Source organism: Varroa destructor, unplaced genomic scaffold (assembly GCF_002443255.2).
Source record: "Varroa destructor unplaced genomic scaffold, Vdes_3.0 BEIS01000004.1, whole genome shotgun sequence".
Lineage (NCBI taxonomy): Eukaryota > Metazoa > Arthropoda > Arachnida > Mesostigmata > Varroidae > Varroa > Varroa destructor.
In genome coordinates, this window is record NW_019211457.1 from 27,806,338 (window position 1) to 27,830,692 (window position 24,355).

Here is a 24,355-nt window from a genome sequence, read left to right on the forward strand (position 1 = left end):
GAACGGTTAGTTTTTTGTGACTTACGTCTCGATTTTATTCGACTTTTAGGATTTTTTTTTTAAGACCTTTTTTACGTATATAAGAATACCAGACTGTGAGCCGTTTCTGATAAAAAGTAACGACCGTTCAAGACAAAAAATAAATACGAATAATTAGCTGTTCTTTAAGGATAGTCGATATTTTAGTGGCAATCGTCGCACAGAAATGATAGAAATATATTTGCATGGCATGGCAAATTCAGCGGTTGCATTTTCTTTTTTCCAAGAAACAAATCTATCAGTTGCTTCTATATTTTTCATTTATTGACTACAGTCACGTACACGCGATCTGTCGAATAACCTGACCAATCCGTATTTACTGGATTTTCCAAAGAGTTCACCTAACGCATCATTGATGGAGCCGGTAATGCTCATAATAATCTCCTGTAATTGGATAGCTAACGGCCTATCGTTGCTCCATACATTAGGCGAAACCGGATCGGAAAAGAATGGCAGTCGACAATAACCCAGCTACAGCCTTCTGCTCCCGGATGGTTGATAGCGGCAAAACGACCTATGTGGTTCGGGGTGACAGGCACTTCTGGTCGAAAACCGTGTATCTGCTTGCAAATAGCACATCTCACGCGAAAAGATTGATCCCCAGTGATAACATAACAGTACAATGTAACAGTGTCTATTGTGCTAACGACAGATTTTCCACCATGCAGAGCTGTCGAACATTTTCAATTGGATTATTTTATTATGAGAAATGTTTTTTTTTGATCGATGCCAACCCTTTCCCAACTTTTACGTACTAAGTACAAAGGACAGTGTATGCAGCGGCACGGCAATAAAAGTAGCTAACCGACGTATTAAGTCAAAGATGACAAACGCTATGATTAGCGCCGTTGTAGCCTTAATATATTAGGTCACAGCCTGGCTAAGTTAACTGTTAATAAGTAAATTACGTAGTGTAGTTAACTTAATCGAATAGTATTCAAAGGTGTATTAAGGAATTAATTTTCAAAGCTCCTTTGCAATTAGCTGTGATGGATATTTTCAAACTCTCACATTGTACAAATTATTTCCTGTAAAAAAAAAAAAAGTATTTTTCGACTAGTGATAAAAGCATATTGTGGTGAAAAATCGATGGCCTTGTCTACACAGAAATCTGAATAATATGGAGGCTGAGAGCTGTTAAAATAAAATCGTACCCCAGAATATTTAAATCTAACTGTATTTGTATCTAACGATTTTTATATCTCTATTTGTATACAGTTGCAATTATAACCATCTTAATTGTAGCGTAAAAAAGCATTCGGCGATATTTTCAGATCACGTGTATATGCCGAATTTCAATCATCAGTAGGTTTATACGGCTTTTTCAAGTTCATCGAAGTGTTTGACGAATCGCCGGTCTCATTGTGACCCTCTAGAGTCTCTGAAATATATGGATTATACCGAACAGGTAAAAGGAAAGCAGCACGCTGCTCTTAAATCTATTAGAGACTTCATGAAGACTAACGGAACTGACCTGCACTTTTTACGCTATAAACATCGCGATATCTATAATCTAAAGACTTCATCTGAGAATAGTGCTATTTGGTGAAAAAATTCGTATTTACATCGACTTTGCCTACAGTCGTCTGCTAGTTTGACATGGCTTACAAAATTTGCTAAGCAAGCTAATCGATCTACAGCTTACAATTATTCCTTTCATACGTTACCTTGTATTGATTATCGAAAAAACAGCATGAAGCCAGCTCATTATACGATTGCTTATCAGCCATGTTAGTTCCAGCCGGCCTGTCTGTCTGGCTAAAGGCACACCGAATCGTTTGAAAAACGACACGTATTACCCAAAAAAAAACAATAAAGCAAACTATACAAAGAGTAAAAACCTGCCAATACACAATTAGCTATTTGCAACATGATAGATTTTTCAATTCTCAGCCAGGTAAAACAACGGCCTGCACCGAACATCGACATTGCCAAAGCGCTGCGTTCATACCTAACGGCAACCATTGCTCACACATAATACAATACATTATAAACTAAGTACATCGTATTCCTCTATTCAAGCAGAAAATCCAGTTCGTTCAGCCAACAGATGTTGGCGAGCGTCTCGATCAAACTTGCGTACGTCGTTGCTACTGCCGTTGTTCTTACCGGGGTAAGGGAATCTCGGCGCGATAACACATGAACGATAAAGTTGTATTCTCAATTTCTTCGGATCGCGCACACATCGTTGTCACCTTCAAACATCGTTGTAGCAGACGACAAGGGTGAGAAATACGCGAGACAATATGGCGTGTCGTCGCCTGCTGCTGGTGTTAGTCCTGCCTCAGACACCATCTACTAGCTAGTAGACAGATAGACCTGCTGATCGTTGGCGTGGCGCGCGAAAACCATTCGATGAATGGATGATCTGGTTTGCCAGCTGCCAGTAGCGCCCAGCAGCATTGTGAATTATGTACGGTACGATCGTAACCAGTTCTGTATTGGAGACGCTGCTAAAGCTCCGTAAAGTACTGACGCTGCTATGCCGGTATCGTCATCATTAACAAGGTTAATTATTTTTCAATTGCTATAGGGACAGTTTAGCAATTCAAGATGGCCAAGTTACACGATGGTAACGGAATGAGCCGTGCCTCTAACGCTCTAACGTACATGGATCTTGTCTCTTTCTAATTTTTGCGGGCGACGCGGTCGTCATCGGTTGCGACTGTTGGCTGCCACTGCAGCGGCTGTTAGCGCGGTCTGTCGATGTTCCTAAGATTTTTACGTTTCGAATTGGAGCTTGGCTAGAGGGCGTTAAACTGGCGAACCAGTGCCTTCCAGTCAGCAAAGTCTGCCGATAGACTTTTGCATAGCAATGAAATGGCGATGGGTTTGTACGTGTGCACGTGTTTCGCTACGTTTATCACTTAAGGTATTCAGATGCTAGCCAATGTGCAGGAAGGCGAAGGGCGCAGCAATGTTTCCAGCATAAAATGAGCCCTTATAGAGATAATGCGGTTAGTCATGTAAAATAAATATTTATTGTCATTCGTTCAAAGTCAGTTTGACGCATACTAGTAATTCGTTAGAACAGAAATATGTATGGAAAGGCTCACGTAAACGTTTTGGCTGTTCGAAACAGTAGCATATGCAAAGGATTATAGTGCTTTGTTGCTCGCTTGAATATATCGGAGTAGACTAACACCGAAATTTATGAGCACACGGCTAGCATATATCAGGAAACAATATATACGTCTGCAACTACAAAAGCACGTCAACGTAATTCAGCCGTTGTAAAACAAAAAAAAGCAGAGACATACAGAAGCATTGGACACTGATTGCTTGACCTGTATCTTCGTACCAAGCTAGAACGATAGATTCACTTTGGCTGAGCTAATGTTCCGTTCCGAATAGCGTATCGTAGAGAACCGTGACACACAAGTATTCTGAGACTTGCCTTAACAGCCCTACTGTTGAGTATGGTACGATCGTACCATAAATCCCCTTGTCCCTGACTCGGGATTGGTTTTTCAGCTTTTAAGAGTAGAAGTGAGTTTTTCCATGCGGAGGTGTTATCTTAGTTGAAGTCTGCTTACTAAAAACGGCCAAATTTTTCTAGCCACGTAAGTAAGAGGATGATCAGTGATCGAATTACTAATCTGACCCCAAAAGAAACTGACCTGGTAAACTACAAAAACATTTCCAACTTTGGGTGTAGAAGTTCAAATGCAAGTGGTGTCTAACTTGTGATCATTAACGAGCCACACTTTTTTCTGCCTATATACCTAAATATAAAAGTCTTATGTACGCACTGTTGTATATAAATAACATGACCGTGTAGCAAATATAAAAGGATTAGCAGGAATCGTATAGTAAAATGTAGAAAGTGTTTTCTTCACTCAAAATTGTTCGATTACGTTTACTTTTTTATTTTTTTTTATTTTAGTTTAGGAATAAACTTTTGGACGGGTCCTATTTATTCGATACTTATTATTATATATATATATATATTATATACGAGAACAACAAAGAGTAACATTTGTTATTTTTTTTTGTCGAGTAATGAAAATGACGTCGTTCGTTCGCGTATTGCACCACGCTGAAATCTACCTCGTTTAATGTTACTCGATTCGAACCGCGAATGCATGTGAGGCATCTGAACTGAAAATAAAACTATTAAATGGTACGTAAAATTATGACTTAAAAACAACACAACGACGATTGCTACTGTTAGCGATAATAATACGAGAGAAGACATTTCAGGACCAAGAGATAGGATAGACGGGATAAATGTATATAAAAAATAGAGGAAAAATACGTTGGTTTCTACCTCCACTATCAAAGAAAAATCACGTTATCAACGAGTATCTATCATCCCCACAAGTCACTTATCAAATATATAATAAGCTATGGTAAACTTTACATTGTTCACATAGCTGTACGTTGAGATGATTACACATGTTTCACACTAGAAAGCCTTCACTTTTGAAAATGATTTCCATATGTTGCCGCCGCAGCCGCAAACGGTATCAACCAGTTCGAATATAGTTGCATGGAACACCTGCTCCCTGACGTAATCATGATCAAAACAGGCATACCAATTTATTAAAATTACATTCTTAACATAAATATTTCTCTAACGGCTGCAAAAAAACATTCTCAGGTCAGTAAGCGCCATCTACTTAATTGAGTCGCTTTTGTTCTGCTGCCGAAAGTCGTTTCCCAGAGAAAACTGAAGACGCTCAAAGGGATTGAAGTTCTCATATTAACAACTTTGTTACATACTACCTGTTTCGTACAAAGCTGCGTGTATCCTTGCTACAAGCAGGAAGTATCACCGTTTCTTCTTTTGATTTTTCGTCAAAGCGTCTACTATTTTTTTGGGGGGGGGGGGGGGAAAAACACCCACAGATTGATCTGACAGTCAGATAAATGCAACGCTACATATCCACACCTACCCTATTTCATAACGTGTGATTTTTGTCGTGCACATATATACATGTATTTGTGCTATGTTCAGATACAGATGCATTATAAGACAATTCTAGGATAATTATAACGGTTAGGTTGACCGTTAATCTCGTAGAATTTCTCATCGGCTGCCCACACAAACGTATTCTTTCCGTCCTCACAGTCCCTATCAGAAGCAGATGCAGTACCGTGTCGAGAAAGAAACATTTCGGGAACATGATTTGATTTATACTCCCGCCAGTACCGATAATAGCAGTGTCGCAGGTGTCATTCCGCGCAGTGGTACACAGCATAGGATTTTCTGCACTGTTTCAGTAAGCCAGCTGGCAACCAGCCAGCCCTGCCTAGCTGCATCTACTAAAAATCTTTATTACGACCACCGCTGCAACTGCTGCTACGGCTATCGTTGTTACTCTATCCATATGTGTTCCATAAAGTTTTCCTCAGACGATAAATTTGACTGAAAGCTCAGGAGAATGGCTAGATAGGAGTATTTTTCTGCGTAGGAGTATCGTCGTGCCTCCGTTTTGCACGGCTTCTAGCGAAGGCACAGCAAAAATGATCAAAAAAAGGACTCAAGCTACTTTCTTCACTGTATTGTATTATTAGTGGATTGTACTATTTTATATATCATAATATACGGTCTTATTGTTGTTCTAGTGTATCATTATCGCTACTATGTTGCTTGGTGATTTGAGCTTGCCTACCTTTCTCCTATTTTCGGTGACGCTGCGAACGTCCATCATTGAACGAATTGCTGATGATGGACGCCGAAGCTATTATTGCTGTTGTGGACGAAGAGGGAACTCATGCATTTGGTATTTGCCCTTCGCCCCTCCCTCTTATAGCCTGTGCCTACCCGCCTGATCTTGGTCAATCCCTATCCATAGGAAAGTTGTCGGATGAGCGGGCGTTAGATGTGGACCCACTGCTGTTCTGTCTCGATCCGTCCATCTGGCGTATCCTATTGTTATCGATGGAAGAGATGTGCCACAGTGATGTACACTGGTGTGAAACGTTATTCATCTGAAATTTTGACTGACTTGATTGCACGATACAAGTGAATCCTTCTGTGAATCACGATTGTGGTTTAGTCGGTGAGAGGTACAGCGTGGCGGGGCCACAAATCAAAGTAATGGACAATGGAATAGACGCTAATGCAATCGATCTACGCGTGAGGCGTCAGTACGGAGGCAAACAAGACGAGGCAACCGACGACGTTCATCTATGAAAACGGAAAAAATCAACAGGACAGAATATATATATATATAGTACATCATTGCTGTACCATTGCTTGCAACTTTATATACATAGGATCGTTAGAAGAGCCTTCACGGGAAAGTCTCTTGTCATGGCGTTAGACCACGGGACGGTCCTCGCGGTGAAAACATTTCAAAAGGGAGTGGCATACACAGAGCGATAATCATGTCTTTCCAGTACGGGAGGTGCAGAAATCAACTATAGATACTGGGCTCACTTACCTGCCATTGACATCACCTCACGACGAAACGAAATTATCTGTCTCAAACCCATTGAATCCATCGTTAAGCTAATTTTCAATACCAAATACGGTAAGCGAGCTTTCAGCCGATGAATCGAGCAGATTTTACGCGAACCAAAAGCAGCACCTGCGCTTACTGGCAACGCAATGCGTGGCGCTCTTACGGCCAGGATAGGATATCCATGCGGTTTTTAGGATCCGGATGCGTGTTTTTCGTTGATCTTAAAAATATCTCTAAAAATACTTTTGACTGAGGAGAAACATGACTTGTCTCCAGCTCCGGCAAAGGGAGTGTGACCTTCTATTTCCAACTTTTGTAGGTAAGTTTGTCGTTGCTAACGCCCTGCATTTGTTGCATTTAAGTTCGCTCAAGTTGTCATCATAATCTGAACAAGAAATGAGAGAAGCATCGAAAAGAATCGAACAAAGCCACGTTTTTATGAAACACACACACACGAAAAATTATTAACGGCCCAAAAAATACAGACTAAGGCGAAGATGGGACATTCCTTTAAATGAAGTTCCATGATAGATGACGATGGTGACTTTTACAGCTGTAAGACGATGCATTTGACGGAAAATGTTCATTTGGCCAGTCACAACATTGAAAGTTACCAAATACCGTAACACATAATACGCGTAAGATCGGCATGTGTATGATAGTGAATATCATCAGCGTTCGAAGCTCTTCGACGATTTATGCTCACGCCCGCCATCTCTGACTGGATGGATACGTGTTAGAAGTGGAAACCGCTAAATGTAGTGAGTGAAATTGTAGTGAGATGACAGAATTACCTTCGACTTATTATTAATATCTGCGTATATACTAATTACAAAAAGAGTTAAACACGATTCATAGTAAGCTTTGTATGTATTCTTAGCTTGTTAACCAATTATTAGTTGATTGATACCGTCCAGATATACCCTGTTTGCAAATTCCATCGCAATTATTCCGTGAAGTTCTTTTTCGCAAACGACGTATTTACGGCCGCAGAGTTACGGTTACGTTGAAGTAGTTGACTCAGCAACAACTAGTCAGGCTAAATTGCCTTGGCACTTCAGTAGCGCGTACCTATAAGTCGTAGCGGAGTGAAATAACCGACGTTTTTTGGCCGCGGGTTGAATAATAATCACCACAAAGAGACGAAGGGTTCCCAGCGAAATCATGTCGGTGACATGCGGTCCTATCAAGAAGCCTTAGTTCTCTTTTCGCGTTTAGCAGACAAACTAATCCCTTTTGCTTTTGTTTATATCGTATAAGGCGCGCTTGGTCCCTTAATTCCCTCAGCTACCAAATGACGACGCATTCGTTCATTCATTCTCGCTTCTCTCTTAGCCATGTCCCTTTCATTTGCTTAAGACTAGTGAGGGTGGAAACACTGAATAGTCCAGCAACCATATACGTAACAGCACTAAAGTACGATTAGGCAAAAGACCGCTGTGGGCATCCGCTCCAATAAGGTGCTAGGGCTCCCCAGAAGGTCCGGCTAGACGCCTCCTAAAGCCAACATGTAACTTCAGAACGCCTTGTATACTGAGCAACATTAGCCTCATCGGGGCTATGGTCGAGTGCCATAGACCATTGGCATTTTAGCTTCTGTAAGTTAGGCAGTCTATTCGATGTGTTTAACCATTCGAAGGGGGATTTCGAGGTTATTTTGTAGTGGCTATAAGGTCGACGTCTGCTTCTTGGAAAGAGAAGTACGTGGCTTCCGTGGATAATATGATACCAGTCGTGAAGATTAATTATTTTAATTTTTCACTATCGCTGCAGTTACCGTTGTTGTCTCTCTCCGAATTCGAAATGCGGTTTCTTATGATACGAGTACAATATGGCAGCAACACATAAGAATAAGACTCTCGATTAAGCTCATAGGTCAGGTTTAATGGTCCTATAACTTTTTTCACTAAAACGACACTTAACAACACCGTTGCCGTCTGCACGACTAGACGCAGCTAGTAGTTCGTTTATTGGCTCAGTGTAGCAATGTTTATTTTACTGAATAAAACTTGTTTTTAACAAGTCAACTAAATATTGTAATAGCACACGATTTACCATACGGACGCAAGTTATCTTTTTAAGCGTCCTGCCCTCCCTTCTCACTAGGCAATCAACAATGGCACCGGCAGCTAATTTAACGTTTGGTGGTCAATAGTTTTTATTCTACGAAGACAAACTCTAATGGTACGTGTCTCCAATTACCTTCTTACGTTTCGAGCAGTACTACTACACTATTCATCGCCAATGTGGTGACCTGTAATGGTGACTGTGACCACTAACAGAGGTTTGTTTGTTCCGGTTTTTGTATTCTATTTGCTGTCTATACAGAAACAGGCCGAAAGCGTTAAATTTTACCGCTGTCTTTATAGTACCGTTTTTATAGTAGTTAACCGCACCATCGTACTTTCGTACGTATATTTACTATTGACCACCCGGTTATATAAAGAACTACCTATACAATTAGTTGTGTCGAGTGTTTCGGCAGCTCATGCTACCTCAGAGTACCTAAGTTCTCATTAAATATTGTGTCAGCTTGAAGGGTGTCGTAGCCCACTTGAAAAACGGATGGTCCGCACTTCTGATTGCTCAGTTACATTAAAGTTCATTTGTCGCCAATGGGGAGTGGGGAGTCCCTAGAGCTATTTTTTGGACGAGCAGTGGCTGGCCGTTCGGCGGCATTAACTATGTACGCCGCCAGCGCTTCAGCCCTCCAGTAAATCGGTTTATTTAATTCATTGAGACCAGTTTTATAGCAGCAGTTTTTAGCAGGCGACCCGCTCCAAAACAGATTCTGGCGGCAGTAGCTGTTGTCAAAAAAGCGTGATGCTCGATTGTGCATGCGGATGATGAGCCAGAGTAGGGAGCAAAGAAGCACTTCCTTAACTAGGTAATATTTTCTTTCTGTTACTCTATATATATATATATATATATCGGCCAGCCATTTGGAACAACATCTAAAAGTGGCTTTTCTCTCGTAATGTCCCACTCCTGCATGTTCATTTGCATACGAACGTAACAGTAGGTGTGTGTCTGTTACGGCTCGATTCATGCTGCCTACTGATTGAGTTTTGTCGCAGGTGAGATCGAGCGATCGATTCTTCTTATGATCTAGATAGTAGTACTTACATATCCAGTAAAAATATATTAATGAAAGGAGCGGTGGTAACCGTCAGTTCATTGATTATAGAGTTGTTAATGGTTAGAGCTGGAACAAAGGACAATTCAATAAGAACTCTCTATTCATTTTACTAGTGTCTGAATACGCATAGAAAAGCAAATATATGTTAAACAATTGCTAAAATGAATGAAGGGGAAAAACGATTGACTATTGCAAATAGAATTGATGGTAGCTACGATCACAGCCATATGTCTTATGTCAGCGTGCGTGCTTAATCGGGTAAGTTACGCATCGTAAGCTATTGGGAACACTCCAACCGTGAACTATTTCGATCTGGTTATGAGTTTGGAAAACTGCTCTAATGTCTGTATATATCCAGTGACGATTGAAATGCCTACCTGCCCATTCATGAGCACCTCCCTTTCTATTTAATTGCAATTTGTACCTTGTCGTACTACGGTTACCCACAAGATACCTTGTACTAAAGGATGCCAACAGGCCAACCAGCGATTTTACCGAAGTCGGACAGAATTCATTTTGAGCTTCTCCTACTTTTCAGCAGCGTTAAGTTGGCTAACCGTCACGACGGTTGCAGTCTATAGACTTCTTTGTAAGCTACTATACCATACTAAAACACCGGCATAGGGTTGCACTATCAGAGGCCAGACTCCCCATTGGCCTTACTCGCCCACCCCACCTCAGACCGTTATTTAATAAACCAATAAATCAATGCTTCTCAACATAGTATGGAACTGGTATCACCGGGGCTGTGCTGGTGCCAGTCTCATATCACCAGCTAACTAATCACAACAGATAACGGTTGTTATTGCTTTTGATGGGTGCGTCTCCCGTAAGTACGTCACTTGAGTCGTCTGCTTTATTGTTTGAAGAAAATCTTCACAGTTCTTATATATACAGACGTGTACGAAAGATCAAGACGTCTGCACCTGTTTAACAGCAACAACGATATCCGTAACAACAGGTGATTTGCGGCGATTTATGATTAATAGGCTTGTCTGTGAGAGATACATGGCACTCGAACGCTATCTGTCATTGTCAACGAATAAACTTAGCCATCGACAGCGTCCATTGATAGGAGATAGTAGCACTGTATTCCAATAGTTGTAATATTAAAGCGTAGTTATAAGGGAGAACACTGAACAAAAACTGAATAACGGCGATTTAGCTTGCGGCAGCTAAAAACTGGTAACATTATGCTTTTGCCTAGGTATAAATATAGCTAACAGTGGGCAAAGTATGATAGTTGCGCTTGAACACGCCGTAGTGACTTGATCAGTCGAGATTATGGGACAGCGTTCATGCTTTGAGCTTCACTTATATCAAGGTCACATAAATGGTCAGCTCGACCCGTCATTAGCGGAAAGATTTTAGAGGGCTCTTTGTAGGCTAGTTGAACCAAGTGCGTTTGATTAAATGTACAAAAACATTCTCGTAACAGTTTTAATGTATATATTCTATCATTCATCTTGAATGCACGTAGAAGAGAGGAAGACGTGTAGGCCCTTACGGATGGATACGCTGTTTATTGTTCGATTACGTAAAATCGACCGATTCGTGCGTTTCGATGGCCGAAAACAGCAGTAGAGACGGTGGCAGTAGAGGCAGCAGCCAAAAATCGATCGTCAATGCTTGTGATGACTCCTGTTGAAGGCGGTTACCGTGACAGGAAAATGACTCAAGTCGCGATAGCGATCAACGCCGCGGTGACTGGTCTCCATAGCGACATTGGTTCATACTTTACTTTGCTTGTGCGTTGATAAACCTGCGGTACCCACCAATGCTGCCCGTACCCTTCGTATCCTGATTTCATTGATTTACCAAAAACTTTCGATCGGCGGGCTAATCCAAGGAGTCTTACCCGTTCGGGCGATGCGCTCTAACACGCGTTCCCCAGCGTTGACTCAGGTGGGTCGTCTGGTATCGTTAGTATCTGCTACGGGATCGTGAACGGCAACTTTCGAGGGGTGACTATGACTCCGACAGCTCCTCAGCATGTTGCTTCGCTATAGCAAGTAGCACAACGACGAGCGTTTTGAAAATTGCATAAGGAAACGGTGGGGCAGGAGATGTTCGGTCATGCGGGGTCGATATGGGGTCAGTTTCAGTTAAGTCGCCTGTCATAGCTACTGCCACATGTTGTGGCAGTGTTCTATTAGACAAGGCGCATCCGGCTTTTACTTCCACCAGAGCCACTGATGTGTCCTGTCCAGGCTCCATCCGTAAGGACAGCTTAATGGTAATTATCCGTCTTTTGCTAAGCTCAGAGCAGAGAAGAGCGACAGCGAGACAAACGAAATGGCTGGCGTACCGCGAGAGCAAGGAAACAGCGCGATTCGAAGGTAAATATTGCCTTACCACTGTTGTCCAGCATTTTGGCCCAGCCAACAATGTCTCGGTTGTCTCTTTAAACAGTGTAGATGCCAGAGTAACGTTAACTAACAGTGTTAGGAAAAACAAAAGTGAAGAAGTTGAAGATGAAAAATAAGTTAGGACTAAAACGACATCAAAATGGCAACACATACAAACAAACCAGCCTGTCACAGGTACAGCTCAATGCGTTGCCGTGTCCACACACGCACACACAGTGCATATATGGATTATTAAACAAGGGCTATGAGATTAAACAAGCAGATACAGTCGTCGTGACAGGGCAAGATGGCCTTAAGCATGCATCAACGACTAACTCCAGCTACCTGTAGTAACTGGATAGTTAGTAGGTTAATTATCGTTCCTTAATAGTGCTCTCATTAACTAACCTTTAAATATAGTGCCACCTGGCTTTTGATTTGTTGTATTTTAATCGTCTGAAGTGTCGGAACACTATTAGCCTACTTAATACAAGATCGGCGCCATTTTCAAATAAACGGCAACAGGATTATAGTATATGTATTGAAGACAATAAACCCAACATAAAAACATTATTAGAACAACAATAGAACAATAAAAAAGGCTTATTGTGAGCTTGATAAATTCATTAAGGGGTCCAATAGGGCGTATTGGCGCAAAATAAAAACTAATCTAAAATACGCCCAAATTTCTAACTCGCCTTCAGATCTTCGCATTCTCTCAAGTACGAGATGTTATTAATGTTGCTTGCGTAGTTACATGTTTGTTCCTGGGGGACGACGTTACCTATGGAAGCGGCATCATCAGCTAGTCGCCAGCGTTGATCCAGCGTTCAATCGATTTCAATGATAGCTCCTCATTTAAATGTCAGTTCCATAAGGTGGCCTTCCCCTCCAGCATTATTACCCAAACATACCCTAACAAAGGCTTTGAATTTGACGTCCGGTGCTACTGTGTCCTAGTATACGTAAGAGTAATAGTCGGTTCGTGATCATTCTACTATCAAGCTTTCCTCAGCAATGGCCTACCGTTGATGTCAAGATTGGAACCAATTTGAAGGCGCGCATAAAATTTGCAACAACGCCCGAGTAACTGATAAAGCAGCCGAAAAAAAACAATAGCGTTTATGACAATGACGACGACGACGACGACGACGATGTTATGTATACATGGTGTCGAAGGTATTGGTCGTCTGCTCTACCGGTAGTCGCCACAGGGATGACGATGACAGGCTCAACAAACCGGCGCGTTCCCACGTATTCACTCCAATGTCCTGTTGTTCTTGCTTAGTTGCGTTTTTAGTGCATGACTGCGATTGTAATTGTGCAAGAACTGTTGCGAGATCGGATTTTTACGCGCGCGGCTCTCCGGGTCGATCTAAGAGGCACCAATCGACGCAGTAGCTGCGAACGTCATGGTTGTGGCTATCTCCACAGATCGCCAGATCGTTTGCTAATGAAACGAAAATACACACAAACACATCTAGTAGTTACGTTTATGGTACTCACTAGACTCGATTGGTTCGGCAGCTCCTGCCCGATGAATAACTAAGCATTTAGTCGTAAAGCCTCTGTAGAGAAAGAAAACGTGATAGAACTATGCTGTCAAGTCAAATGGTCTAGTACGTTTGGTCAGATGAATCAATCTAAGACGTCTTGGTCCGGGATTCCTATGAAACTTGGACACCGGTACGAGGTGCAAGGAAAGGCTATAAGTATCATTTCAACCCGGATCTTTTACATCAGTTGAGGGATAATGTCTTCTCTCTGTAGAGTAAAGCAGTGCCTGAACGAAGACGGCAGGTACATCTGCCACGATGTGAAGAAAAAAAAGAAGAAAATGGACCAAGTAGTGTTGTTTGCATTCAGTCCTTTTATAGCACAATAGATTTAGTTGCCGGAGAACTGCTGAGGTTTTCAGACGCATTCGCTCGTTCAGTGTTTGGCTAGTCAAATCAGGAGATCTGTCGCCATATTATGGAGAGGTAGTAAATCGACTACTCCGATAGACCCTTCGTATGTGCTATTTGATTGGGTGCTCTAATCCATAGGGAACCTTGTACGATAGGTGGCTCAAGAGTGGCTAAGAAACGCCGTTTCCCCCGGGACAATTATTTCGCAACGAAAAGGAAGAATTTTCAATTGAATACAATTTAATCGCACGCTAAGTATGTTATGTCGACTAACAGATATCTGGATTTCACTTGAGATGATGTGTATTGTTAGAGCTTTCCTCAGGCTTGCGAACTTGATTACCCACAAATCAACGCCGGAAGTAAATTTCCCCGTGACAAATCAGAGCAATCGTTGAATTCTCACCTAATTCCGCAAATGTTTTTTCCCTTTTCGCACTAGTGTTTGCCCTCTGAGGTCTTTATGAAAAAACGTAGAGGGGCGAATGTCAATGCGATGTCTACGGTTTGCTAGGCAAACTCAAACTTATTTGCTCAACACGCGAGTCGAAGCTCGAAGTTGACGCTTAATACCCTAAGTAAGTACCTAAGATCATTTCAGCTGTGACAATCCGTTCACCGGCAGTGATTACCAAGTGAGTAATACGTTATTCAACTGTTTTCAGTTTAGCAATTACCTTTCGATTTTAGATCAATTTTAGTCTAACAGTTGTCCAGAAGGGCTATTTGATGTTCTTGACGAATGCTAGCAACGCGGCGGTGTTAAGTTAGAGCAACGGTTTGAGCATCATCGATTTAAATCGGTCCATGCATGCCGAAAATCTGTCAACAAATACTATTAGCGTAACGGGGAATTACTACGAAAAAAGTAAAATAACGATTATTCGTTGGTCCGACGGCACAACGATCGTTTTCAACATGGCTGCATCTCCCCTGTGTTGTCATGGGCCCGAGCATTACGAACCGCAGTAGAAATTGCTGTGGTCGCTGTCGGACCGTAACGATAGTAATGGCCTACGAGTCGAACCCAGGTCAGCGAGTGTTTTCACTCCGAATCATTGCCGTCGCATATCAAATGTTATTGCAACCTACAGAGGCAATATATTCAGTGGGCAATATAGAATGCAAAAAGTCCCCAGCAGAATCACACGGATAGGCAATCGACTGGCTCGAAGTTATCTGCTCTCCCGCAGACGCGTAGCGATGTGCACATCAGCCCAACTGGAGCATTTTGGATCAACACGTTTTTGGGGCTTCTCCCAAAAATAGCTAACTTATCCCAGCCCTGTCAACGCAAGCCGCAGTAACAGTAGCAGTAAAAACAGTGCCAGTCATATACGTCTTACTCTATATCTCGCTGAATGATCTCACTCATTATTTATTCCTTGGTTTTTGCTTGTTGTGGCGTTGTTTCACAGTTTGCCATTATAGGAGAACTATTTAAAGCTAAGTTAACCGGCACCTAGGCTGCTAGTCATCCTACCCATTCGACCGCATTCTGTGCGTCTGCGTTGCCAGGCAACAGATTAAGCAAAGCACAGCTATTGGGGCACTGGTCACACTGATTGTCGCTGAAGCTTGACGCAGACTTTTGTGGGCGTCGGGTAATATCCGTCATGGTTGTACACTCGCCCTTCGACCGTTGATACGAGTAGTGGGCAAATCAAAGGCTGTCGTTCTGCGTCGATTCTTGACACTGGATGAAGCAGCGTGTTGTAGCGTGCTGACTAGGCACGGTCACGTCGGAGAGTCATGACTGGTTTCGTGATTATCTTCATCGTCTTCGAATGCTATGAAGGACGACACCGCACTAGTGGTCGTTACTAAGTGGTGTTTTTATCAATCATACTAAGTTGCCCGTATTGATGTCGTCAAGAATAACAAGTGCACGATGACGCATGGCTTTCCACGTACATCGTACGAACCAGTCAACGACACCGCCGCGTCACGACGATGCCGACCCAGCGTCAACAAGAAGCGACAAGAGCGAAGTGGCAGTCCAAATTAGGCCACAATCAACAGTAGAAAGACTCCAACATGTGGCAATTGCCCATTTGTTTTCCCTTTTTCCACTTGAACGTCGCAGTCTATGCGGTCGGGTGCCAGACGCTACAGGCGCCGAATAAACGTAGCACGAATAGCGTCAAGCGGGCGGCTGCAGTGGACGTTTCATATCCTACAGTATTAATATCACCATGATCGCCAATCATCAATCCACATCAGTATCATCCAGGTTCGGAGGACCAAACTTTGGCACCAGAGCTTCTAGCGCAAATTTCGGCTTTCGCACCCGTAGCGGCGGTAACAGCAGCCGCGATCGATAACTTGGGCGAACAGAATCGTAACTATAGTAACAATGAATGGGTGGGTGTTGCCCTTGTATTTCTACGACAGCAGAATACTACTTACGCGAAATGTCATTAGCAATCACCGGTGGACGCTATCGTGTGAAAATTAGTGGAATATATTTGAAATTGATATCGAATGGAAGCATCGTTCAGGCACTGGCTAGAATATAGATTCGGGAATATCCATGTTCGCGGCCGCTGCTAGAGACCAGAATCGACCATAATGCTTCGACATTCTTCTGTATAATAGCTCTTTTTGTTATATGAACGAATACTCGTAGCGACTGACAGATCCAAAGCATCGATTGTCTTACGCGCTCGCTGGGTTGCTTTGGTCTTTTTTTTTTATCATCAGAAGTTGCTCGTGCATCTAGATCGCCATTGTGTACTTATTGTGAAACCTTGAAGATGCCCTTACATTTCGCAACAGCTATATATATATATATATATGTGATTTTGTTTTTAGTCTCTTGGGTTTTTTCAGCTCAATCAATTTTCCCAACTGCCCGTATTCTTCTCAATTGGTAGTGATCAAAGGAAATCCTGTTGGTGCTATTTACGAATGACACCCGAGAAAAGACTGAGAGATACGAAGTTTGACTTCGTGATATGATGGGTGAATGGAATAATAACGACGGGGGCGCCTAAAGAAAAACAACTTTTTTGCGCTCTACTGGACAGCTTTTGCCATACCTGCTGTAGATTCCAAATATCAGTCCTTCACCAAAGACGGACAACAGGCGTTGAAGGACGGTAAGCATCACCGTAGGCCCGATGGCCGATGTAGACGTTTCGAGTTTTACGTGTGCTGTTACTGCCTTAGCTAAACGGACTGCTTCCCCGGGACACGAAACAAAGTGAGCTTCTGCGTCCATTTTAGAATCTATCGATACCAATCCACCTCGATAAGTGTCCTTATTGACGTAAGGCCAGATAAGCAGAACGTAGCCAACTAATGACGCTCATGGTCGTGTATATTTAGAAGATCATGCCTGAGCCAATGTTCTCCTCTAAAACGTACCGAAGTTGTTCCGTACGGCAGGGTGCACCTGAAATTCAGCAAATTAATGCAGCTTCGTCGTCGCGTGGAGGTTCTTAGCCGATTAAACCACCACGCTTCGCTCATCCGAGTAGTAATCGATCGTACGTCGTGCAGAACACGTCACTGCCATTGGTAATCATCGAGTGAAATGACGTTTGCGCCGCGAATAGAAAGAATAACACCGAGAGGATTATTTAACTCTATCGAAAACGTGATGGCGCAACTGCGCTGTGGATCAATTCCCTTTGGCAAGCGACTATTCACTGTTGTCTCGCCGTAGGGGAACTGTTGTGCAATTTATAACCTGTACGAATCTGTCAATGCGAACAAAAATATAATTAAAAATCTACGTACGCCCTTTAAAGTGGTATTTTTGCAATCTTCCAAAGACAGTATAGTCTGCCTCACAAGGCTGTCCTATTTTATAGCGAAACGAACTTTGAATGGGGCGTCAGTCGGTCATACACGCTTATTTTTAGAATGGGTTCGAGCTGAATGAACGAACAGATGAAAATATGTATATCAGTATTTGAAAAAAAAACTCTCCTATCTTTGATATTCACAGAGGGTTTCGGTGAAGGAAAAAGGCGCAGGCCTTTCGGCGTCGGCCATGAAAAGACTATGCCTCTACGGATGTCGGCTCTGCTACTAAGTACCATTACTTGAGGCCTGCATCGTACGCGAGAATAGAACTGTATTGTTTATGAATATTATCCAAGATCGCGATAACAGGACTCGTATTAATGATAACAATATAAATACTGTTTATATTATCATTAGCATGGTAATTAATGCTATTTCACTATTATATCTATATGCTTAACAGACCAGCTATGGTAAATGAGATATTATACCTTAGCGCAACAGACTTTTATAGACGAAACTACTTGGTCTCTCTGCACGCAATATATCGTATGCCGGTCTCTCTGCACGCAATATATCGTATGCCGTACTAGAAATGCTGGCTGAGTAAATCAGTTATCGTATAGAAATAAACATGCTCCTATAGAGCAGTGGAATCGGAAAACCAAAAGGCACCAAATTCAAGCCAAGATGAGGATTGCGGGCGAGCTCCCCAGAAAACTGTGTATTGCCTGTTTAGAACGTTAAATAACTGAAAAACAATTTCAAAGACAAACTATGCGGGTCAAGATAGCGCGCCTATCGGACTGGTCACCGGCCATATACGGCCACAAATGATAACGATAGTAAATATCACTGTTGTATAATTTGGCCTAACCTGGTTGGGTCTCGCGGGCCGGCTGTGCAACAGACCTAAAGTCAAAGTGGCAGCTTCAGATGTTTCTCGATGGTGTCATAGCCATTGGCTCCAACATAACATGTTGGATAGGCATATATTTACGGTTAAAGCACGAATTTATGTATTGATGTAGTGCCTGATCGCATTTGTGGGGCCGGCCTATTTTAAAGCACGGACTCAACAGCACGGGCACACCATCAGAACATCCTGATTTTGGTGAGTGGTCTGATGAGATTGGGATAAATTGGATCCTTGGGAAAAAGTGATTACTATATATTTTACCACAATGTTGGCTGGCATTGTGCTAAAGGTCGGTATTAAACACACGTAAAAGTTAGATAGTAGTGATTCTGTTATTACCATGACCTGTTTTGGCCTGAGCGAAAGTTCAGCTCTACTAGAGATGCCTATTTTAAGTGCTGTTTGACGTATCAGTTATACGACACACGCCTAGGAAAGAACTATAACTGCGTAGCGTTTCTGGTGACATCTTGAAGCCCAATGCTAATAATCAATCGCTAATAATTACTTCGTTTCTATTATTATTATTATTATGCCGTCCTAGTAATATGTGTGTAACACTAACTATAATCAAATTATCTCACCGATACGCCCACGACTTGCGCCTGCATCACATAGATGAGATCGTGATTAGTTTATTGACTGTTTCGAGCAGAACGGCTCACGTATATTATACTTATACACACATAAATAGTATCCGGAAACTGTTATTGCTTCGCAGGCGGTTCCATTGTAACATATGCAAAGGCATTTTTTCTATTATCATGGCACGACTAACCACTGCTGCATTTTGACTCTGCTAACCGCATCGGAAGTGAATCTGCCTAACAATGTATTTATGCAGTATTTTGAACCTCGTCGTGTGTACGTCACCTACGTAACCTATTCCAATACTAGATGACGTCGTTCTACGCTAACCGCTCGAGGAAGCAGACGTCCGCCGAAAAGAAACGACATAACAGTCCAATAATGTCACCATACTTCGTTATAGACTGGCATGGTAAGTGACCTTTCTGTGACCTTCATGTGACACATGGCCAATGCGATGATGGCCGACTGCGTCCGAGTCTATGTGTCACTATGACGCTTCCTTCTAACTGTGCAGGATGAAACAATTGATTCACGATCCGGGTCGCTGCCGAAGTCCACAAGCTTTTTCGGAGCGCTGAAGTGAGATTTATGCTTGGAGTATTTCTTTTATATAATGCAATGTGAACATACGCCCAGTTTGTTGAGATGTCGATGGCCTAATTCGATCCTCCACTCACCATTGGATTGCGTGCCAACGTACTAAACTATGGGTTGTCACCTTCGTCAGGGGGGCACCGTGCAAATATAGAGAACTAGTAATAAGTAATAAGGGAAAGAAGTCGCAGACGTCTAGATACTATATCCTCTTAACGTTAACAAGCTCCATCGAGATGACCGTCATAAAATAGGCACATTTATCAATTCGCTGTATACTAAATAGCTAGCTATTTGGCGCCTGGGTCATGGCGTCACCGTATGGAATACTATCATGTATTGATACCTTGTGCTTCATTGCCAGTGCTCTTTGCTGTGTGCAATGCAAGTGTTATTTTATAATGAATAGGTTTGATAACTGTTGAGCTAACTCTTTTGTTGTTACCTTAAAAAAAATCGTCCTTTATGCTAAGGCAAAATTTCTATCATAGAGGAAAATAAAACGATGTGATTTATGATCGAAACAGATGCACGATGTATAAATATAAAAGATTTCCACATCCGGTGAGCATTCTCTATCTGGCATTACGAAATCAAGATCATTAGATATGCTTAGTAGGAGCAAAGGAGTCACATAGATGTATCTATATACATAGCTAGTGCTAGACGTCCCGGTACAACAGAACATTATACCGGCTAGCGGACAAATCGTCGGACCGCTAATATTGTTATGAGCGGGAATGAGCAAGAATGGTACCGTATTTGCCTTAGTGCTATTCCACCTGTCGGCCGTGTTACGTCTGTTCGATGACTACTGCCGGTGTTAACGCCGACCGATTGTATGGTACTAAGGATTAAATTGTGGCCGTAATTAGCTGATTTTGTATTCATATTATCGTGGTGAGGAGCGGCGGCAACGCTGACGGCAGCCACAAAAGATTTAAATGCTGATTACGGTTGCAAGCATTACTACGACGACGCTGAGGCGGTGGAGAAACAGTGGGATGTGTATAGAAAAAATGAATGGATTACTCCAGTTAAATGGGCGATCACTCAATGAGGTAACGTAAGCGGTGCTCTTCACTTAGTCAACAGAAATGTGGCATATATATGTGGAAAAGGACAACGGACTCATCCACGAAGAGGGACTGTTGTGTAATCCCGTTATATTAAAATGACTACTTCACGGGACGCTACTCGCTTGTCTATGTGTATGCCACTTAATAACATAATGAGATTATGTTAATAAGATAAGTGCTGCATCGGCATTGCTTTGTTGATCTACGGTGTTTTACTATATATATATATATATATATATATATACTTAAGGCAGAAGAATCACTACATTATATGAGTAAATACATCTTCAAGAACGTAGCGAAGATCCCAGAAAAGACTGATCGAATGTCAGCTCTCTTCGAGTAGTTTTCTTGTAAATTTGCGATCGGTCCGCTCAAAATAGTAGGCAATCAGACGGCCGCCACTGCGTATTTCTAGACGATTGATCATATTGCAGCTGAAGCTTTTACGCCACAATCAAGTACCGATCTCTGTAAATAAGCATAAGGTCGCTTCCAGTTTTTTCAAAACCTTATCTCTCACGCCTTCAATCATATGGAAGTGCAATAACTATAAGAAATACGTATATTTTGTCTAAATATGAAATTAAATCGTGTATCTTGACGCGTTGATAGCTGGATTTTTAATCTGGAAGAATTTTTGCTGTTTTGTCAATTTCAGCAAAAATTAGAGCTTATACGCTAGTGCTTTTCTCTAATGCGCTAGTTAACGATAGCGATTTCTGTAATACAGAAAGATCAATAATGTCCCACTAATAAACATTTCTCGCATTAGCACTGGCCACTCAATGAGAAACGATCAACCGTTAGATGGAGATGCCCATATGTCTTCAGTAAAGCCGCTCGTTCAAATAGTACTCGTGCCGTAATCATTTGTCGAAGTTCCCCGGTAGCACGATTACGGTATCAGCCGTTTAATAGCTATTAATGATGCGAAAACAACCTTATTGAAAAATGGGTTCCGGTTGTTACCGTCGTGTCAGATTGACACTTCCAATCGATTCCGCCGTTACTATTGTTAATGATGGCAACGATAACGACAAAAAGTGATATTCACACTCAGAAAAACAGCAAAGACGTGAAGACACTTCGTCTGTACCGATCAGCCATCGCTAGCGACTTCGATTGCAAACGAAGGATCATTACTATTATTATTACTAATGCGACAGCCCTTCCTATAACAGCAGAAACAACATGGTACAGCCGCTTCTAAGAACAGTGAAGACGTTATGGATAGACAATGATCACAGCGACAACGGTTTTTGTGGTGAGCGTCTACAGAACCCTACTTTTTGCGACGACGTATACTATAATAGATATACATAATACATATTTAGAGTCTAATAGGCCGTGCAACATCCATTCGGTGCTCTTGTGGCGTGCTGTCGTATCAACGTAGGCTTATCGTGCGAAATTACGGTGTTATGGTGCATTCGTTTCCGTTGTAGGTGGTGGTCAGCGAGTTAGTAGAACATGAGGCATAGGTGATAGAAAACAAGATGCCGTTATATACTTGGTCGGGTACCGTCCGCTGGTAGCATATATCGAAGTGAGTGATACCATACGCGGTAGACGGCATAGGCGTGCCATATGGATTACTGCTAATTGTGGGGGCGGGCGTTGAAAAGTAAAAAGAAAAATTGACTGCATCAATCAGAAGTGGAATCCAACGAATTGCAGTCGAAATATTCGTCCGATCATTAGAATGATGGGTCGATTTTGGGTCCGGATCAACGAAATAGATGATTGCGACCCAATCTATTAAGCGGTAGTGCTCGCACAGAAAACCAGTCTCACACAGTAAACCTTGCTAATTCTCACGCATTAGCCGATGGTGTCGTTATCTTTCGATGTGGGACAAATGGCCAAAGTTGGCCACTGAATAACTGTATAGCTAGTCCATTTACCATGGTGTAAATAAGGACTGAGATTTGGAGAGCCGGTGCGTTCACCGTTACTGACCTACTGTGAAAAGACCATTTAGAAAGTCTACACGAAGCGGCCTCGCAGTCTCCTAACTTATATTGGCTCGAATCTGCTAGAAAAATACATGTCGAGGGCTCGTCGAAGGATTACTAAGCAGATAAAGCCGACTAGTTTTATCCATAGCCACACACAAATGTCTTTGGATTGGTTCAAAATAAAGCTTAGGCCGGAGAGAGTTGAATTGTCAGTCGCATAACAAAAACTACGCATAACACACAATAACGCCTTAACAACAATATCCATACTATTGTTATTATTATTATGTGTATACAGATGTGGAAGATCATTTGAAAGGACACTGGTCCTACAATTACATAGCAATATCTCTTCTATCTGTTGTAATAATACGACAACTACTCTAATATTATACTTGTCGCCTTCGACTCATATGCACGATGCCATTTTCTACCGGGCGAGGCGTTCCCAAGGCCGACCCTCAAAGTCGCTACTGGTGTCCTTTTTGGTTGCTGCTGCTGCTGCTGCTATTGGCTATCGTCAATGTCATCGATGCCGTCGTTTTCGTTCATAGGATCCACTCCGACAGTTCTAGCTCGGTTAGTTTTGGGGTATCGGAATCCGTCACAAACCGGTGCGACGGACGTCGGCTGCGGCACTTGCGCCCTTCTTCAACACGCGGTCAACCAATTTTTTCGATGGCGTTCAATGTTGATGGCGAAAACTGCGGGGGTGATAGGGGCTTCTTAACTGGATCCAACCATCGAAACTAAGCGAAGTGTCGGCTTCTATAGTCGGTGCGCGCTTCGTTCATCGTATTAGTTAGTGTTCGAGCTCGTTGCTACAATTTCGATGATGCAGCCGACACGCAATTGTTGTTCTTACTGCTATCTGTGCCATGCATATCGTCAGCGAACCAGTGTTCGGTAGTGTGCATGGTTGTATGTAGTTTATATGGTTAGCAATTTCGGTTTGTATGTACCTGAAACAACTCCTACGCACCTATCGAAGCTCCATTTTGTTTGAGAAGTTTCAGGACACGTGAATTGTGTTCGAAATCGGATGTAGCTATGTTTCGCTTTGCTGTTGGAAGGAATTAACTGCCTGGAGCAACGCTTAACGGCGAAGGCAACATTTACTTCAACAGTCGCTAGGGTTGCAGCATCGTCACAGTTGATGGTTATTGGCTTAACGCCACATTGGTTTATCCTCACCGTCACCTTGCTCGTGCTAGTTGCCGAGGACGGCACAGGATCCAGGTACTTCTTCGGTGTTCCTGAGCACTTTTTCTGCTATAGATGGTGACCGTTGCTGCGCACCGCACGGTATCTCGAGGCGGCACTGCGCGAGATATTCAGAGCGTCGAACTGATGCCCTAGCTTCGAGCTACGCTGATCCTCATGCGAGAGGCGGAGATGGCAAAGAAACCACACAGGGCATTACAGCAGACGCGACATCAACATCTGCGTGTGTACGCCTGTACCAGTGAACTCCAGCCGGGCTTCAAACGCCAACACCTTGAGGGGCTGTCGTACAGAGACGATCAACTCATAGAAATCAGCTCAACAGTTCACCAGCCTAACATATGTGACATAATGCACGTGAAAGGAGGTCTATATATACTCTACG

The 24,355-nt window shown here is 42.5% G+C and overlaps 1 protein-coding gene and 2 long non-coding RNA genes across 8 annotated transcripts in view; 2 read left to right on the forward strand and 1 right to left on the reverse strand.

The window, feature by feature from the left end:
• The window catches only part of LOC147756037 (uncharacterized), a 46,982-nt gene extending 44,701 nt beyond the window's left edge, over positions 1–2,281 (reverse strand). Inside the window, exons 1-2 of one of the 4 annotated variants that reach the window (XR_015327134.1) lie at positions 2,149–2,249; positions 1,707–1,797 (exon numbers count right to left, since the gene is read on the reverse strand). This is a non-coding gene — a long non-coding RNA (uncharacterized LOC147756037). Of the gene's footprint in view, positions 1–1,706; positions 1,798–2,148 lie in introns of all 4 variants that reach the window. The other 3 variants (XR_015327136.1, XR_015327135.1, XR_015327138.1) reach the window with 3 other exon arrangements.
• Positions 1–24,355, forward strand: part of LOC111248685 (uncharacterized) — a 166,750-nt gene that overhangs the window by 11,093 nt on the left and 131,302 nt on the right. The window lies entirely within an intron of this gene.
• The window catches only part of LOC111248687 (uncharacterized), a 122,753-nt gene continuing 100,809 nt past the window's right edge, over positions 2,412–24,355 (forward strand). The window contains exon 1 of the long non-coding RNA XR_015327130.1: positions 2,412–2,547. This is a non-coding gene — a long non-coding RNA (uncharacterized LOC111248687). The remainder of the gene's footprint in view (positions 2,548–24,355) is intronic.